The following is a 20781-nucleotide window of genomic DNA, read 5'->3' on the forward strand; positions in this document are numbered from 1 at the left end:
GTGATAATATAAATGACACTTTGTTTAGCATGCAATTGTTGGCAATCACAGAATAGAAAATGGCATCGAGTATCCGTCCTTTGTGTCCTTGTTTTTCATTCAGCCTTTATTGGGACTCCACTAATATTTTGTCTTCAGTGAAACAGGTAAAACCAATTCTTATTTTTTTAATGGAAAAATTTGCTTTTCTAAACAGCTCTGAGATACAATTCACATATTGTATAATTCAGTCATTTACCATGCACCGTTCAGTGGATGTGCGGTATCTTTACAGAAATAATTAGCTACCACTACACTCAGTTTTATACTGTTTTCCAACTTTAAGAAGAAGCATCCAGGCACTTAGTGATTGCTCTACTCTCCCTTGGCCCTCCTAGCACCAAGCGGTTGTCAATCTACTGTGTGTCTCCAGGTTTCCATGTTCAGACTTCCCTATGGAAGGTGACATGCAATATCTCATCTATCTTGACTCTCTTTTTTCACTTAGCACAGTGTCTTCACATTGCGGGGACACTTAGCGCCGGTCAATGCTTCATTATTTGTACAGCAAAGTCTCATGCACTTTTGAGTTCTTGTAACTTTATGTTTATCCATTTCTCTGTTAGTGGACATTTAAGTTGTTTTCCATTTGGCTGGTGTGAATATGGGTACTGTAAGCACCACAATATTAACATCTGTGTGGACACATGTTCAGTTTTCTTGTAGATAAGGTGGAATTGCTCCACCTACGTGGAATTATTTGAGCATCAGCTAAATGTTTCCCAGAATATCTCGACCCTCACTATGAATGTTTAAGGGTTTCAAAAATCAAGTATTTATTAACATACACATCTATCATTGGAAGGACAAGCCACTTTTATAACAATGTTTGACACTATAATAGATTAAAATGACAGACCCCTTTGGTCAAGTGCTTTTCTGTATGTTAGTACTTTTTAAAAATTGGATATTTTATTTATTTACATTTCAATGTCATCCCCCATCCCAGTTTCCCCTCTGCAGGCCCACTATTCCATTCTCCCTCCCCTTTGTTTCTATGAAGGTGCTCCTTCCCATACACACACTCCTGCTTCACCACCCTAGTATTCCCCTACGCTGGGGCACCAAGCCTTCATAGGACCTAGGGCCTCCCCTCTCAAGAGTTCATTTCAACTAGCCCTAGCTTCCATCTGTTCAAGGGCTATGACATCACTGGAGAGAGGCTGGATATGCAGCTACATATGCAGCTGGAGTCATGGGTCCCTCCATGTGTACTCTTTGGTTGGTGGTTTAGTCCTTGGGATCTGTGGGAGGTCTGGCTGGTTGATATTGTTGTTCTTCCTATGGAGTTGCAAACCCTTTCAGCTCCTTCAGTTCTCTCCTTAACTTCTCCATTGGGGTTCTTATGCTCAGTCCAATGGTTGACTGCAAGCATCCACATCTGTATTGGTCAGGCTCTGGCTTGACCAATACATTAATACTTGTATTAGGATTTTTATATGTATATGCTCAAGCTTTAGCCCTTGCATACCCCTGAACACAACATTTCTAATCCCATCATTTTCCAGGTGGTTTGGAGGAACTGAACTTAAAGAAGTTGTCAGTAAATAAATGACCTAGGCCTAGAGAGTAGTAGAAAAATGTAATGTTCAAAGTGAAATGAACTTTAGGTCTGCATCATTTTAAAGCCTGAGCTTTAGGTACATATTTGTAGAAAAAATTTAAATGTCAACCTAAGGATAACACCTGAAGATGCATCATGGGAGGACCAACACTGTTTTATGGCTATATGTGCTTGGCAGGGTATGTTAGCTGCTTACTCCTCCATGTTTGATTTCTCTATGGATGTTTGATGAATGATCAGTGATTCAGGAGATACACTCTTTCTAGGGTTTGCTGTTGAGGCAGGGAAGCAACTGGATGGCTTCCTTCTTGATGCACTCTCAGTGTTCTCATACTCAGTGCTACAGAGAGATTTCCGCAGCTCAGAGAAACCCATAGTCAGCACAGGTGACTGTGGCATCACTCCAGAAGCTGCGTGCACCCTCCTTCCATGTGCCTTCCTTGGTCTCTAGCATCAGCATTGCCAAGGATGAGAGTGCTTGTGGTCTGTGGGCTCAGCAATTGTGCTGGGGCTGAAGCAGCTGTCAGCTGAGGGCTCAGAGCCATTCTCCTCACAAAGAGATCAGATGAGCTCATCACCAGGAGGATGTTGGAACTTTGTCTACTTCCTGGGCAAAGAGGAGCTCTCTTCTGGGTAGGATGTAATCAGGCCCCCTCTTCTCATCCATTTCCACATGGATGCTTCTAGGAGCTTCGCCTGGTGTCTGTTGGCATCCATCAGCAGATTGGTTGAGTGGAAATCTGAGGGAAAGGGCCCTGTATTTCTCATGGGAGGGAACAGAATTGTCTTCCACGAATAGTATTATATGCCCACACTTTTATTTCATGGCCCACATCATAAGATCATATGGCAGTGATGAGGGCAAAGAAGGAGGCTGGGAGGAAACCTGTGAATGTGTCAATATCTGCACATGCATTGGCAAACAGGTAGGGATGTTTTTGTATGTGGAGGAATAGATACAAGCAATAGTTATACATTCTGATCTTCTGCCCAGATCCCTGAGAGAATGAAAGTCTGGCTGTCTGGCTCTCGCTGTGTTGTCTCTTCTGCCTGGCTTTCATTTGTATTCAAACTAGGGATATATATATATATATATATATATATATATATATATATACATATATATATATATATATATGATACACACAAGGAGATAATATAATATCTGGATTGAGAAGAAAAATTCATGAGTTTGGTAGAATATATAAGCAGAATATTTTGCTTGTTAAGTCATATAGTAAAGTGAGATTTCATAAGATTCAAGTATTCGTGGTGACAGGGACAGCCAGTGACACCCCTGGAGCATAGGCTTTGTGAGAGCATCAACCCAGAGCAATGCAGAAGATGTGACAGGGGTCGACAAATTGGTTAAAGTATGAAGTGTGTACACATGAGTGTGTGTACATGCAGAGGAAGGCGAGTCTCCGTGAAGATGCGGAGCTCTGAATGCCAGTCATAGATCTGCCCTTCTTTCCATTGTAGCAATGGGGTGATTTCTTAATCTCTCAATGTTCTAATTCATAATATGGGATTATCATGAACAACCAACCATATCAAAATTCTGAGGATGGGATGAGATCACATGTTAAGAGAGGTCAATGTGGGCCAGGTTCACAGTCAGGGTTGCCTTTAGAAATGAAGGCTGAAGAGCCCGTGAGACTGATCCCTAAGGAGTTGGAATAATGTGTTAATACAAGAACTGGAGCCTACCTCATCCCCAGCTCCACAATCAGCAACTTGGGTAATGTGGATTAAATTGGTTCCTCTCTCTGGATCTCTAATGCCCTCTGTAGAGAAGGAGGTGATTGGAGACAATGGTCTCTGAAAAGCTTAAAGTTTCAGTTTATGATGGTGTTGTAAGTTCAAATCCCTGTAGGGACTAGGCGGGCATTGCTAAGAAGAAAACTGAATGTAGGAAGGCTTGACTCAGCATCCAGGGGCAGTGGAAAGGAACTGGGACTCTGTAGAGTAAGCACTGATGCCAAATGCCGCCATATGGAATGTGTGTGCATCTGCATTATGCTCTTACTTTCTCTCAGAAGCTGGGAACCCATGGCTCCTATATGTTTTATGATCCCTGAAAGCTGGCAACTAATTCAGTTTTTGTTTTAAATGCTGTTTGGGCCACTGTGTAGTGAGCCAGACAAAAATACATCTTTGGGTCATTGGTTTGTGGCTTCTGATTTAGTAATGGGAAGTTATGAGCAAAATTTGAAGAGTGGGGAATCTTCTGGGGATAGTTTTAAGAAAAATGGAATCACTTGTCTCAGCCAAATCTCCTTTCTTGTGACTGATACTATAGCTGGGAATTAAAAAGGACAGACACTTTTTTTTTTTTTTTTTAACAACAAAAAAAATTAAGTTCATGATTTTGAAACCTGGCAAGTCTATAGGCATGTCATTAGGATCTGCTAAGGGCATTCTTTCTGTGCCATGACAGGACAGAAGACACTACATGGTGACACAGAGTCAGCATGTTTCAGAGAGAGCTCATACGTATACAGAAGCCAGTCCCTGATTTCCCAGGAGTCCATGAATACATGAGTAGATTTGTCTATTCTTAAGGGCAGATCCCTTATCATCCAGTCACCTCTGATAGGTCCAAATAGGTGGCTTTAGGGCTTTAGGATTTGAATACATGGATTTCAGGGGACTTAACCAAACTGTTGTACCTACTGATCTCTGCTTTGCTTATCAAGATTTCTAGGGCCATGGCACCCATAAGATTATCTTCAGTAATAAGAGGATGAACACTGGGATGCTTTCTCTGATATTTTCTGGTGCCTTGGGGATATTTTAAATTGTTTCAAAATGTTGGTAGTGACTTAAGATTTCTGAAAGTATTGAAGAGAATATACTTATGTTTTCTCAACCCCTACCTCCCTCCAGACAGCATTTCATGAAGCTCGGGCTGGCCTTAAACTTGTTACATAGCCAAAGATGACCTTGAAAAAAGGTGACTTTGAACTCTTGATTATCCTGCCTCTACCTCCTTAATGTTGGAATTAAAGACATATATCACCATGCTTGGTTTTATATGATGCTGGCTTGAACCTAGGGCTTTATACATGTAACATAAGTACTCTACTAGTTACTTAAATTTTTTAAAAAATAGTTACTCTATAGTGATTATTTAACATTGACAATTTTCTATGAGTGGATAAAATGACCTATCAAAATGTCAAGATCAGAGGAAGGGGAAGATGGAGAACCCCATGTCCTAGTTTCAATAATCAAATGCTACATCCGAAAACATATTAGGGGAAAACAGGTTGGTTTTAGCTCCCAATTCCAGGTTACACTTTACTGTATGGAGAAGCCAAGGCAGCATGATGTAGAATGACTAGTGTGATGGTTTGTATATCCTTGGACCAGGGAGTAGCACCATCTGAAGGTGTGGCCTTGTTGGAATAGGTGTGACCTGGTTGGAATGGGTGTGTCACTGTGGGTGTAGGTATAAGATCCTCACCCTAGTTGCCTGGAAGTCAGTCTTCCACTAGCAGCCTTTGGATGAAGACATAGATCTCTTAGCTCCTCCTGTGCCATGCCTGCCTGGATACTACCATGCTCCCATCTTGATGATAATGGACTGAACCTCTGAACCTGTAAGCCAGCCCTAATTAAATGTTGCTTTTTATAAGACTTGCCTTGGTCATGGTGTCTGTTCACAGCAGTAAAACCCTAACTAAGACAGAAGTTGGTACTGGGAGTGGGGTATTGCTGTGATAGGCCTGACCATGCTTTTATTTGAAAGAATGTGGATTTTGGGACTTTGGATTTGGAAAGCAGTGGAATGCTTTAAATGGGGCTTAATGGGTCATCCTAGTAGGAATATGGAAGACTTTGTTGCTGGGAGTAATTTGAACTGTGTTGACCTGGCCCAAGAGATTTCAAAGGAGAAGAATTTCAGAATGTGGCATAAAGACTGGTTTTGTGGTATTTTGGTGAAGAATGTGACTACTTTTTACCCTTGTCTGAAAAGTCTGCCTGAGGCTAAGGTGAAGAGACTTGGATTAATTGCATTGACAAAAGAAGTTTCAAAAAAGCCCAGCAGAGACTTTGTTCTCTGGTTAAGTCTTATGAAGAGAAGTTTGAACAAGCATAGCAAGCTTAGAAAGGAAAAATATAAAATATATGGTTTGAGTATTAAAGGAGTACCAGGAAGCGAAATGGAGCAAAATCTTGTGTTCTAGGAGATAAAGATTAAGGGAGAGGGACCTTGGGGCAAGATCCTACCCAGCTAAATTAGATCCAGGCATGGTGGTACACACCTTTAATCCCATGAGACAAGCATGCTGATCTCTACATTCAGGGTCAATCTACAGAGCAAGAACCAGGATAGCCAAGCTTAGGCAATGAAGGATTTAGAAAACATAAAGCTAGTGATAATGTAATAATACAAGGGGATCATGTTCTAATTCCTGTAAGCAGCAGAACTCGGCAGCTTCCGCCATTGTGCCTCTGGCTCTAGAGTTAAGAATGGAAGGAACTACTGGGAAAATTGATGCTGGTTAGCTGGAGCTAAGGAATTAGCGGTGATTAAGAAGAGACCAGCATCGTTGAGGTGAAATCTTCTGGAAATTGTTTTCTGGGAGCACAAAGAAGCTGTGTTCCAGAGATAGATAAGGTTGTAGCTCATGCTGCGGCTGGACTTGGTAATGTGTAAGAGTCACTCAGGTGGTACTGCTTGTGAAGGAATGAAGGGATCATGGAGAGAAGCTGAGGCTTAGCACTGTGAGAGGCCAGGGAAGCCCATTGGAGAAGGTGAAGCCTCAGCTGTAGTTGATGGCCCAGGATTGAAGGGGTCATGCAAAGGATTTGAGGCTTGGCACCCTGAAGAGAGCCTATGAGAGGCTATTGGTGAAGCCTAGTTGGAGTGGAACACCCCAGTGTATTGGAGATGTCAGTACCATGGGATGATCACCAAGAACAGCAGCCGTAATGGAGTGGATCAACCAGAGCATAGAGTGCTACAGAGGACAGAGATGGAGAAGTGATGCCAGCCCTTAGGAGGAGTCCAAAAGATCAAGTGGAATCCCAGACACTGAAAGAAGAAGCTGTAACATTGAACTTGCCTTGGAGACTCAAAGATGTTAAAGATGCCAGAGCCATGGGACACATGCTGAGGAAAGCTGCTAACAGGGAGTGGAACCAGCCCAGGAGGAAGCAGTTTGTTGCAGTCAAAAAAGATGAAAAAGGAGTGGAGATCTGAAGACCACTTTGACATCAGCCATGGAGATGCAGAGTTTGGAGTTTGCCCAGCTTGTTTGCGGCCTTGCTTTGGGGATTACAGTTAATTAAGTTGAATGAATCTCAGAAGAGACCTTGAACTTTGGACTTTTAACATTGTTGCAACTGCTATAGACTATGAGGACTTTGAAAGTTGCACTAAATGCATTTTGCATTATGCTATGTTTAAGTATGGTCCCCATAGACTCATGTTTTTGAACAAGTCTATGGGGACCAGGGAGTGGAATGTGATGGTTTGTATATCCTTGGACCAGGGAGTAGCACCATCTGAAGGTGTGGCCTTGTTGGAATAGGTGTGACCTGGTTGGAATGGGTGTGTCACTGTGGGTGTAGGTATAAGATCCTCACCCTAGTTGCCTGGAAGTCAGTCTTCCACTAGCAGCCTTTGGATGAAGACATAGATCTCTTAGCTCCTCCTGTGCCATGCCTGCCTGGATACTACCATGCTCCCATCTTGATGATAATGGACTGAACCTCTGAACCTGTAAGCCAGCCCTAATTAAATGTTGCTTTTTATAAGACTTGCCTTGGTCATGGTGTCTGTTCACAGCAGTAAAACCCTAACTAAGACAACTAGTAACATCATAGTCACAGTCAAAATCAACAAGAACTTAATACATGTTTTCTTGTGCTCAGCTCAATGTCTCTAGTCTTACATCGTTTAGAATGCCTTGCCTAAGAGATAGTGTTACCTATAGTGGGTCCTCCTACAAACATTAACTGAATTAAAACAACCCTTCCCGTAGAAGGGTTTTGTTTTTGTTTGTTTTGTTTTTGTTTTTGTTTTTACAGGCAGAGCCAATGTAGAAAACCCTGCATAACTGTTATCCCAAGCAATTCAATGCTGTGTCAAGTTGACAATTAAAGCTAATCACTGTATCTTTTATCATGCTGTTTTTGATATGCCGTTTGCAAGAAGGAATCTTTAGCCAAGAGATTTGTTTATTTTGTCCAGAATTACAGTGGTAGAGTTTGAGGCCTTGGGAAAGACCTTGAAAACAAGAGACTTCAATGAGCCCATCAATGTAGTGTGATCCAATGAAGAATTGTTCAAGAATCAGGCTCTCGGTTCAGTGAGAATCTGCCTGGAATGTCAGTTTCTGCAGATGGGGATTCATTTTGAGTCAACTGACCAGCTTCAAGCAGGTATTGACAGGAATTAAACTTAGGGAGCCATGGCCTTCAGATCATCCCGCAACTGGCCCATCTGACCAAATCAATCCAATTTTCATAACTGCTAATTTTCATTTGGCATCATAAACTCAACCTAAATAAGGCATTAGCCTCTAGAATGTGTTTAAATTGAATTTCTGGATACTTTGGCATTTGTCCAGTTTTAAATAAGTTCTGATCTAACTGTATCTAATCTCTAATCAAAGAATCCTTTGGATATGGAACATTCCCGTTAATAATGATACCTTAGACATCCATTAAGTCTGGACATTAATTTTATGGAAATTCTCTAATACATCTCCATTAGGATTTTTTTCTGGGCAAAATTAGTAATAAAAGCTTTTAATAAATGTCATAAATATCTATGTTCAATCAGACTATTACTCAAATTAAAGCCAGACCAAAATAGAAAATAGTTACCTCTGCTAACAGTGCTGACCTTCAGAAGGCATTTTGAAGAAAGAAATTATGTGTTCTGTTATTACTCAAAATGCGTTTATTACAAAGAATAATTAGCTTGAGGGAATGAATCATGAGGTATTTGACTATGATGTGAATGCTCTGGTCTTGAATCCATTTCTAGTGGCTCTTGCAAGAAAATCCTTGGACTTTCTGCCCGTGCTGTAAAGAAAGAAGGTTCAGCAGCCAAGCAGGTCACAATTGGAGGCTTGTAGTCTGTGGCAAGTCATGAGATTCTGAGTGAGTTTTTTTACATTTCTGGATCATATCTTCACTATCTTTGAAATGAATCACCTAGACCTACTGGGAGTCAGATGAGAATCTAACAAGATTTAAGAGAATGTATATTTATTAATAATTAAACACACACTGTGGCACACATATGGAGATCAAAAGACAGCTTTGGTGAGACAGTTCTTGCTTTCACCTTTATCTGTGTTCTGGAAATAAAAAAAATGGGTGGTGGGAGTGGAGGAGGTGGGGAGGCTTCCAAGAGCCTTTACTCCCTGAGCCAAACTGCCCCAAACAAGATTTTCTGGGGGGAGGTGTGGGTGGGAGGTTGGGGGAAGTGGTGGTGGTGGTGGGGGCACATGCTTCACGTTACCAGTAGGTGGCACTCTCTAAATGGAAGCCATTGTTATCCAGGTTGGGAGTAATGCATCCTCACCTTTTCTGAGAATGGCAAACAAGGCTTTTATTCTCATCACCATGTCTGAAAAAACAATCCATACCTTTTTCTGTCTTTCTTTGGCTGTTCCTTTCCCATGGTCTCTAATAAGTTAAGTTAGGGTGACAGTGGAACTGGACTGCACATGCTCCCATCCTTTAGTTTCCATCTAAACCATTCGGAAGCAGTAGAGTCTAATATTCATCCCACTTGACTCTCTGGAACAGCCACCGGAAGGAACCTGGCACTTACTAAAGTATCTCAGTGAAGCAGGAGGCCCTGGTTTCCTCTCTGTCCTCTGAGTGTGCTCTCTACTTGTCTTTTCCACATCATCTTCATCTTTGACAGTCCCCATTTCCCAAGTCAACCTCGGAGTTCTGGATGGCTATAATTTAGAACTAAGTTCTAACACGGTTCATCTATGGAGGTTCATCTGTTCGAGGCATTTTTTAGCCTGTTAGCAGTCAGTGGAATCCTCTCGATACAGTTTTATAAGAAAAACAATAAGGAAGATAAAATTGCCATCGTTCTGGTTTTAAGCAAGAGTGGAAGGGTAGGGTATTTTTCTTTTCATCTTTCATCCCTAAACTTCCCCACTGCAGTTCCTAAGAATAACAGTAACAACATTACAGATAATGACGCCACTTCAAGAGGGTAGCTGATCTACTACTCCAGGTCACCTAGTTAACTAATGGAGTGGTGTACTTACCCTAGGAAGATCTTAGCATCCTTAGCTCCCATGCTGGGTGATGTCATGAACGCTATCACTTCATCTCTCTCTGCTCAGCCTTCCTACCTCCAGATAGAATCTCGGGTCAACATTATGAGTTCAAAAGAATCCACAGTTTACAAGTTGTAGATGCAGGTGTGGAAAGTGGATGCTAATGAAGACAATGGTATGGTAGAGAATACATAATTGAGACTTTCACTGACAGTGCTCTTTATTTTTATCTAAACACTCAAGTTTAATGTGCCTCAACTCCGAATTTAAACATTTTAATAGTTGTTTGTCTTCTTCTTCTTCTTCTTCTTCTTCTTCTTCTTCTTCTTCTTCTTCTTCTTCTTCTTCTTCTTCTTCTTCTTCTTCTTCTTCTTCTTCTTCTTCTTCCAGGACCATCTTAGCATAGCCCATGGAATCCTGGGAGCTGGAGGAGTCCTTTCTGACATCTGACTCAGATTTGAAAACCAGCCGGCTCACCTGTGGGTGGGCCCCATCCAGGCAGGTCCAAACTCAACCTGTTTCTTCAGAGTAAAACCAACAAACCTTACAGACAAGCAAGACTGGGTTTAGTCTGTGACAAGGTACAACACTGGATAGTCCTTAAATCAAGGTATTTTTGTTTTATTTGACAGGTAAGGAGCCTGAGGTCCAGCAAAAGTACACATGGCACATAATTATATGGCTAACAGTGGCCCCCAGTGACAACCATACCTTACTTCCTTACATCTACGAGTGTGCCACAAATGGACTTGCTACATGTGATCTGAGTACCCGGAGGTGGGCATATTATTTTGGATTATCTGAGTGGGCTCCATAGATTCACAGAGGAGCCCGGAGGATTAGTGAAGTAGGAGTTCTGTTGATGGATGCTTAGGGATTGCCAAGAGGAGGCAGAAGCCAACCTCCTGTCCTAGAAAGGTATGGTCCGATTTCCTTCTGGAATCTTCTGAAGCAGGTAAGTGCAGCTGCCACCCGGCAGACCCGGAAGCCTGAGATTGCTCTCTCCCATTATTTCTAGAGAAACAAAAAGACTTTGTGAAAACAACTTGGTCAGAGTTCTGAACTCTTTGGATGAAGCTGGTTTGGAAATGAAAACTTCGCTACATCCACCCGTGGAAGCTAATCTATTCCTGAGAAATGTATTTGACTGTCAACGAGAGTGGGCGTGCGACTGTCAAGTCAGCTTTCTGAAATGACAAGGGGATAAGATTGGCATTCTGTGTCTTCCTGACTGATGTTAATTATTCCTTTGGTTGGAGTGAATACAACTTTTGTTCTAAAGTAGTTAATGATAGCCTTCTTATTGCCCCTTTTAATTCCATGAGGGACATATCTGCATTAAAAAAATTCCATTACATATACATCTGTGGTTACTCTCTTATTTTTCTAAATGTAATTATCCAGCTAGGCTAAATTATGGAAAAGAAATTATAAAAATCTTTTCCTGCCAACTGAATCTGGCCAGCACATTTTGTTGGTTTGGATGTTAGGAATAGTTTCTTTCTATTCCTTCTTCTTCCCTGCTCCCGAGACCCACCCCCACCCAATCCTTTTAAACCCAACACACTTTTTAGTGAGATTGATATTTCTCAAAGGTGTTTCCTTGGGCAGGCTCCCATTGCCAAGAACATATCTGTATACATTCTGCAGGAATGTGGTATTATAACTTTCATATTAATTTTGAGTTATTGTTGCACAGAAAACAAGAATACACATGGTAGCTTTTATGCGTTATGAGTTATTCACAGAGTGAAATCACATTTAAAATTATAACAGGGATTTAGGAATGTGGTATTAACTAGGCTAAGTAATACATAATCTATTTTTAGTGAGAGTAAAAATAATTGTAACAATTCTGGAGAAAATTGGCTTATGCTAAAAGGGGCTTAGGTAGAGAGCTGGCAGTTAAAGAATAAAAGACTCTAAATTGTTTGTGGTTGTTCACTTGGTCACAGAACCTGTGCAGCATGGCTCTCAAGTATTAATGACAGGAGTGTACAGGACTCAGCTGCTCCTGAATGGTAACTGACAATGTGCAGCACATGGGAACTGAAATGTGCGAGTGCCTTCCAACCTAGAGAGACACCCCAGATTGCTTTGCAAAATCCTCAAGAGATGAGTACAAATTAAGAGGGCCCCTACTTTTTGCTTGTGTTTACAAGTGTCAGAAATAACCCGTGTGTCTATCATGGAAGCAATGGCTCTGGAAATTCTGTTTTATACTCAAGCAATGTCTTGTATTTTCCTGTGACTTTGTGGTGCTTCCTGAAGTTTTAATGCCTACCCCCTGAAGTTCATGCATTAGAAATACGATGGCCTTCTTTGTAGGCTGATGGTATTTGGAGACAGGGCTCTATTTTAGAGCTAGTTGAGGTCATGAGGGCAGGCTCCATATGATGAGGTTAGTCACTTTGTAAAAGGAGGAGTAGAGACCAGAGATCACCCTCACCCTCCTAATGTGATACTGTTGCCATGTTATCACATGGCAAGAAGACCCAGACCAGACGCCTGTGTCTGAACCCTGCATTTCTCAGCATCTGGAAGAGTAGAAAAATGTATGTTTTGTAAAAGTCACCAAGGCTTGATATTCTGCTGCAAAATGGACCAGAACAGAGTCTTAGAAATAACTTTGGGTGGAGACATCAGCAGAATATTAGAAAGTATGTGGTCTAAAGGAAGAACAAGAAAACCCCAGACTAGTCCCTTGCTCTTCTCAGAGAGGCCGCTGCTGAGCCTCCTGGCTTGACCTAGAATCCCAGCTCTCCTCCCTCTGTACTGTTGCTCTAGCCCTGTGACTTTGGTTAAGTGTTTTCATTTCTTGTATTCTAGTGGTCTGATGTTTATAATGGGCCTCATGGTAGTATTGCCATCAAAGAGCACCGTGCAGCTTGAATGAGCCCATATAAGCAAAAGGTTACTCCAGTAGCCACATAGTAAATACCATGTTAATAAGGATTATGTTATTTTTCATCTGTTTGATAAAAGTCTGTCAAGTGGAGACATAGGCTGTTCTGAGGATTGTACAGTGCCTCTGTAGTGCCAACAGAAAGAAAGAAACCAGCTGAAGACGATCTGGGGTCAGTAAGCTCGGTCACCATAGGAGAAGAAACACCTTGGCAATGTTATTAAATGACAAGTCACCAGGAAAAAAATTGGGAATAACTCTCCTCTGATTGTTTGTCTGAGCTTACCATTGAGCAAAATTTCACTGATTGCAATGCATGGTAAAGTATTTTTGTGGGTTTCAGAGAAGAACATAGGTAGCCATTTCTGCTATCTGAGCACATCCTGGCTCTTTAAAGTCAAAAAGTCTGTCACCATGATTTTGCTCCTCAGTGACTGGTACCCAGAAAAGCATACCAACAGCAAGCAGGCAAGATGGGAAAGTCTTAGGGAAACAAAAACAAAAACAAAAAACCCCAAAACACAGAAAAGAGTATCTCTAACTGTGGGCAGGGCTGATACTCCAGGGGAGCTCTGATGGCACTGGTCAGTTATGGATTGGGTAGAGATAATTTCCTCCAAGAGTCCTAAGAACCACAGAGAGCACTCCCTTCATCTACCTCAGCATGCTCTCTTACCTTTGTTTGGCTTAAAGGTTCAGGCAGCCTTGCTCCATGGTGGCAACATACTCTGCATAAACAAGTTTCAGCAGTCGGTGTGCCTCTGTTCAAACTGCGGAGGGTCCTTTCATCTTCTCTTTAGCTCTTGGGGGATGGCTGGCCTTAAAACATTGCAGGGGAGTTAGCTTGGTTCCATTCCAATCAAGTCACTGTACTTCAGTGTTTACTGGTCTTAGGTTGTTTTCTCTCGTTCTTCCCCCCCCCCCCCCCGAAGTATTGGCTCTCAGACTTGGAGGCACAGGGCAATTAGCTGGGGAGCCTTAAAAACTGCTGATGCCTATGTCTAGCTAGCAACAGAGAGACTCTGTTGTAAATGGTCTGGAATGGGGCTTCACATGGCAACTGTGCATGTGTGTGTGTGTGTGTGTGTGTGTGTGTGTGCATGCTACATGTGAATGGACACCAAAGTCCAATGCCTAGGATTTGCTTCAACTGTTCTTCTTTATACTTTGAGACTAGCTTTAATTAGATTTGCTGGACAGAGAGCCCCAGGGATCTTCCTGTCTTTGCCTCCCCAGCATTGAGGTTGCCTGCACATGCTACTGCACCTGGCATTTTTAATTTATGTTGTAAGGACTAAATTCAGCTTCGTTTTCTGGGGGTGGGTAGGGGTGAGTGGGTGGTGGCAGTACTGTGCTGACTGAGCCATCTCCTAACCTCTTTGAATGATCTCAATATCATAACCAAGTATGAAAACCATGGATTCAAAACGTGGCTCATGTGACCTTGTGAGGGGCACTCCTATCCTTAGGGACTGTTTCCTAGAGCTTTGAATTAACCCCTCTCAGCATCTTCAGCATCAGAGCTGTCATCAGAGAGGACTGAAGAGACACAGGACGTTTTTAATACAAGAAATGGTGCTGAGTGGGGCCCCTAAGGAAGTCTAACCCTCTCCTACCCTCGGCTGATTACCAGATTTCTTCTGAATAAACCCTGTGTTCAGAAAATGATATTGCTTTTATTGTCTCCCTCTTCCTAATCTGGCAATGCTCAAATGCTACTCCATCTGTCAAAGGTCACAGATCCACCCAGTATCAGTGTGACTTGCCCTTGAGGAAAGGCATCAGATGCCCTCTGCAGGGGCCTCCCTGTCCCTCCCGATGCAAAGTTAATTACTGGAACAAACACTGTCTCTCTTCTGCCGTTCTCCAGGCCATTAATGCTTCTGCAGCTTCCCAAAACTGTTGAGTGGCTTCCTGGGATCCTGATGGTTGTGCAGTGTCTAATGCTACTGTGTTCTCAACACATGCCACAGGAGATCCAAGGCTGTGGTGCTGGGAGTGGGAATGCAGGCACAGAGGCATGGGAGTGGGGTGGGACAGGACATCACAGATAAGGTCTTACGTCCCAGAATGTGGTTTTATCTACTTTTAAGTTATCCGAACTCCTACCTTACAGATGTTTGTCAGACCAAATAACCAACGAGCTACTAGAGCCTACAAATGGTCTTGTTACTAAATGGGTTTGGGCTTAGGGAGACATTTTATTTGACAAAGATTATCAGAGAATATTTACTGATGGAAGCAAGTATACCAACCGAGAAAGGACATAGATCCTGAATCCAAGAAAAGCAGGCGTCATGTAATCTGAAATGCATATTCAGTTCACCTGGTGATTTTTTTCTGAAGGACTCTTTCCACATTTTGATAGCTTTCCATTTTGAATTAATCTATTAAAATAGACTAAAGATTTATTCTATCCTTAATTACATGCCCACATGAGAATGTTTGCCTGTGGATGACTGTGACCATATAAACCATAAGAAAGAGTCAGATATCTTGGAGCTGGTGTTCCACTACAGGTGAATACAACCAGGAAAACTTCACGAGATCCTATGATGCCTGATGAAGCTTCATCAAATTAAAAATCATGTTACTGATGAATAACATAGGCTGTGTGCATGCACCAGTTAGAGTCACTGTATTCCACAGGTTAGCTACATAACTATGTGGTGTGCCTGTCTTTGTGGGTTTGTGTGTATGTATATGTGTGTTTGCTTTTTTTTGTTTTTTTTTTTTCCACATTAGTACCTTTGAGTCAGTTGGCTCATTTCCCTGGGGCTTCTGCTTCATGGATTGACTACTATTCAATAGTTTCCAGTCTGGGGTCTCCTTTTTGCTGGCTTCTGAGCTAATTACTTACTCCTGGAGTCAATTATTTTCTTCAGGGGGAGAAAGAAAAATGTAGGTGCAGTGCTGTCAGCTCGGAGCTTGTCTGTCTGTATCAGCTAGACCACAATGATCTGTTGAACATAAACAGTTTCTTGGAATATCAATACCAGACCATTCTTTGCTCTGATCATGGTTTGAGCAAGATAAAAACACGGCTTCCCTGCAAACAGGTTTGAACACATTCAGAAGCAGTTAACTCCGTTCAAACCAAAACGGTCACATAATCCAGCTTCTGGGTTCACCTGAGTGACTATGGCTTGCTCGGCAGTTATATGTCACCTTAGTGACACTCTTTCTCCTGTAGATTAGGGAAAAAAATAACAAGATGCAAAATGATAGGTCCTGATAGGATGCCATTCACAACACACCTTGTTTCCTGGAACTTTCCTGAAAAGGATCTAAGGACTCAGATGTACCATGTCACTCTAAAACCCTCTGACGGGCATGCCTGAGCACCATTTGTATATAGTACAATTTCTAAATGTACACAGTGCATTTCTACATAGTGAGTCTGATGTTGGTAGATTGGAATATAGTTGCATGTGTCTGGTGGTCTTAAGCTGGGGAGTGTCAGCTATGGATATCTAACCTCTGTGAAGTATTCATCTCATGATAATGGGTGACTTGACTGATGATCCCCGAAAATCTAATTCCATGCCTCTGAACATCCCAACCTGGAACAGATCTGTCCCATATGCAGATCTGGGCAATCTATTCCATTTTCAGATCAAATCAAAATCATGAAACGGCAGGGTTGTGATTTTCCCTTTAAGAGGCCACTGGGGAGCTGCTGGGTAGCATTCTGATGAGCACCCAGGGTCCTGAAGACTGGGTGGGTACTGTTTCCTGCCGCATCATCCTGTCCAGAGAACTTCAGCTCCAAAGCATAACACACCTTTGAGTACTAAATTCAATTTACTATGCATCTCTGTGTAATTGACTTGGGTTTCCATTTTCCCCTCGGAAAACACGTTAACCTTCAGACACTGGGTTCTGGCCAAGGCATGGCTAACTGTAAGTTTCTTTTCACTTTGATTTCTGAAAAAACTCCTATGGGCAGTTTTTGGTGGGGCCTTTGTTTTGTAGGTGTGAGAACAGCATTTGCTTGCTAACTCTTGTGAAAGCTGAGACTGAGGTTCTCTGCTGTGGTTTTGTGTTTCTGTAGCCACTCACCAAATAGTTGCTTTAAAACAAAACAAAATCAAAACAAAACAAAAACTTTTGCACTCATTCTTTTTTCCTTAATCTTTCCACTTCCAAAGTTAGAAGAGAATCCTTCAGAGAGAAAACAAACAAACTAAAAAACTTGGAACAAAATACAAAATTTCTGTTACTTGGTGTCTTTGTTTTGAGAAAATGTTACTGGTGAGACAGGCAGCTGGATTTCGATGGACATGTGAGGGGAAATTCCTATGCAAGGATGTGGCACTGCCCTGGATTTCCATCAGCATCCCATTGCTCTGTGAAGGACTTCTTTAGGATTTCTCATTTGAAAATATAAAGCAGATTTTTAAAAATAGAAATATTAAAAATTCTTTTAAACAGGTCAACAATGTAACTAATTTGTACCTATTGTTTCTGTATTGCTTGCAAAGCTTTTCACCTCTTTTGACAGAGGGTAGGTAAGTCTCCTACTTCAATCTTTTCACTTAAGGTTTTGAAACAAATGTAGCCCCATGCTTTCACGTGGCTTTCATTAGCAGTAATTTCAAGGACGCAGAAGGCTATGCTAAAGCATCACGAAATGATTTGGGGGGCACTTAGTTGTTTTCAGTTGAGTTTATTGTTTGCTTTGGCAGCATGGAAAGTATTTGAATAAATATCTCTGTACACAGGCCATTTGCTTTTTCTGAAGATTGCTGGGTTAATTCTCAAAACTGGGGTAATAGCACTCTATCCAGAAACTGGGGACACCGCCATGGCTTTTGTTGTCTATTCTATTACCCCAGTGCTTACCAAAGGTTGTAGGGAAGCAGCAGTGAGCACAGTTACATAATTGAGATCTCATCAGTGTTTCATTTTATCATAAAATAAGAAAACAATGCTTATGATTCATAAAGTTTGTGTGCTTAATACGTAAAAGGGAAGTAACTTATCAAGCCTTGCCACTTTAAAGTTTTTATTTACAATCCAAATTTCAGGTTCTGAAGATAAACAGAAGGGCTGTTCAGTTGTTTGCCTTGTCCCTATGATTGTATCATTGTGAAGTAGATTTAGCCCCTGGACAACGGCTGGACTCTTCCAGATTTGGAGGAAATTGAGGAGGGAGAAACATGGGTGACAGATCTTTTGTCTTGTGAAGGAGTCAGGGTGAGAGGCTTTAACTTTTTTTTAATTAGATATTTTCTTTATTTACATTTCAAATGCTATCCCCTTTCCTAGTTTCCCTCTGAAAATCCCCTGTCCTTCTCCCCCTCCCCCTGCTCCCCAACCTACCCACTCCTGATTTCTGACCCAGGCTTTCCCCTATACTGGGACATAGAACCTTCACAGGACCAAGGGCCTCTCCTCCCATTGAGGACCGACTAGGCCATCCTCTGCTACATATATAGCTAGAGCTATGAGTCCCACCATGTGTTTTCTTTGATTGGTGGTTTAGTCCCTGGGAACTCTTGGGTTACTGGTTAGTTCATATTATTGTTCTTCTTATGGGGCTGCAAACCCCTTCAGCTCCTTGGGTACTTTCTCTAGCTCCTTCATTGGGGACCCCGTGCTCCGTCTAATGGATGACTGTGAGCATCCACTTCTGTATTTGTCGGGCACAGGCAGAGCCTCTCAGGAGACAGCGATATCAGGCTCCTCTCAGCAAGCTCTTGTTGGCATCTGCAATAGTGTCTGGGTTTGGTGGTTGTTTATAGGATAGATTCCCAGGTGGGGCAGTTTCTGGATGGTCATTCCTCAGTCTCTGCTCTAAACTTTGTCTCTGTTACTCCTTTCATGGGTGTTTTGTTCCCCATTCTAAGAAGGATCAAAAGTGTCTACACTTTGGTCTTCCTTCTTGAGTTTCATGTGTTTTACAAATTGTATCTTGGGTATTCTGAGCTTCTGGGCTAATATCCACTTATCAGTGAGTGCACATCATGTGCGTTCTTTTGTGAATGGGTTACTTTACTTAGGATGATATCCTCCAGATCCATCCATTTGTCTAAGAATTTCATGAATTCACCTTTTTGTCTTATTTACTTATTTTATTAGATATTTTCTTCATTTACATTTCAAATGTTATCCCCAAAGCCCCCTATACCTTCCTCCCACCGCCATGCTCCCCAACCCACCCACTACAGCTTCCTGACCCTGGCATTCCCCTGTACTGGGGCATATGATCTTCACAAGACCAAGGGCTTCTCCTCCCATTGATGGCGGACTAGGCCATCCTCTGCTACATATGAAACTAGAGACAAAACTGTGGAGGGTACTGATTAGTTAATATTGTTGTTCCTCCTATAGGGTTGCAGACCCCTTTAGCTCCTTGGGTACTTTCTCTAGCTCCTTCATTAGGGTCCCTGTGTTCCATTCGATAGATGACTGTGCGCATCCACTTTTGTATTTGCCAGGCACTGGCATAGCCTCACAAGAAAGAGCTATATCAGGGTCCTGTCAGCAAAATCTTTCTGGCATATGCAATAGTGTCTGGATTTGGTGGTTGTATATGGGATGAATCCCCAGGTAGGGCAGTCTCTGGATGGTCCTTCCTTCTGTCTCAGCTCCGAACTTTGTCTCTGTAAGAATTCATTGTTTTTAATAGCTGAGTAGTACTCTGTTGTGTAAATGTACCACATTTTTTGTATCCATTCCTCTGTTGAGGGGCATCTGGGTTCTTTCCAGCTTCTTGCTATTATAAATAAGGCTGCTATGAACATAGTGGAGCAGGTGTCCTTATTAGAAGTTGGAGCATCTTCTGGGTATATACACAGGAGTGGTATTGCTGGATCTTCTGGTAGAAATATATCCAATTTTCTGAGGAATTGCCAAGCTGATAAAAAAAGGCTGAGAAAGAAATTAGGGAAAAACACCTTTCAACATAGTCACAAATAATATAAAGTATCTTGATGTGACTCTAACTAAGGAAGTGAAAGATCTATATGATAAGAACTTCAAGTCTCTGAAGAAAGAATTAGAAAAAGATGGAAAGATCTCCCATTCTCATGGATTGGCAGGATCAATATAGTAAAAATGGCTATCTTGCCAAAAGCAATCAACAGATTCAATGCCATCCCCATCAAAATTCCAACTCAATTCTTCACCGAGTTAGAAAGGGCAGTTTGCAAATTCATCTGAAATAACAAAAAACCTAGGATAGCAAAAACTCTTCTCAACACTAAAAGAACCTCTGGTGGAATCACCATCCCCAACCCCAAGCTGTACTACAGAGCAATTGTGAGAGGCTTTAACTTTACCTGTACTCAATACCACTGGTAGGAAAACCTGCTCTCTCAGCCTTTGTAGATGTTGGAATTTTGGATTTTGTAATAATTTTCTTTCTTCCTGGTTTTCCTTGCCTTTATATTGGGCACTGGGCTTCTCTTCAAAATTGGAAATACTGTATATGCAGCAGAGGAGGTTTTCCTTCGATTTGAAAGGATGCCAGAAATGAAAACATTGTTCCCCAGAGCATGTGGGAGTAGCCTTTTGTTGGAAGGGAGGTTTCCAATGCTGTCAGAAGCTGACTGCATGCCCTTCCTAGGTATTCAGTAATATTTTGTTTTCCTTGAGGGGAACATGATCGTTCTTCCCTTTAAAAAGGATAACTATCTCTGAGATGAAAACATTCTTTGGATGATGCTGTTTTCTAAGAGAAGAGCAAACTATGGGAACGTGGTATACATTATTTATAAATAATATTGTCTGTACCAGGAACACTGGGTATACAACCACCTGTCCCTGAAGTATGGGCTCTCTACATATAATCTTTCACTGAGGCAGGTAAAACCCAGCTACCTTTACTTGTTAGCCTCAGCGTGTCCTAATCATAGAATGTGTGGTCAGTAGAACAGAAAAGGAGATCACTCCAATTAAATATGATACCATCTGTGGTATTTCACCTTTCCTTTCCCTTCCTTCTGCTTCTCCTTCCCCTTCTTCCCCTTCTTCCCCTTCTTCCCCTTCTTCCCCTT

At 41.8% G+C, this 20781-nt stretch overlaps 1 long non-coding RNA gene across 1 annotated transcript in view; it reads left to right on the forward strand.

The window, feature by feature from the left end:
• Positions 1-20781, forward strand: part of LOC115031929 (uncharacterized) — a 202009-nt gene that overhangs the window by 108676 nt on the left and 72552 nt on the right. Inside the window, exons 4-6 of the long non-coding RNA XR_003837571.2 lie at positions 7809-7999; positions 8610-8725; positions 10506-10650. This is a non-coding gene — a long non-coding RNA (uncharacterized LOC115031929). The remainder of the gene's footprint in view (positions 1-7808; positions 8000-8609; positions 8726-10505; positions 10651-20781) is intronic.

This window comes from Mus caroli, unplaced genomic scaffold (genome assembly GCF_978045245.1).
Source record: "Mus caroli unplaced genomic scaffold, Mus_caroli_1 scaffold_1, whole genome shotgun sequence".
Taxonomy (NCBI): domain Eukaryota; kingdom Metazoa; phylum Chordata; class Mammalia; order Rodentia; family Muridae; genus Mus; species Mus caroli.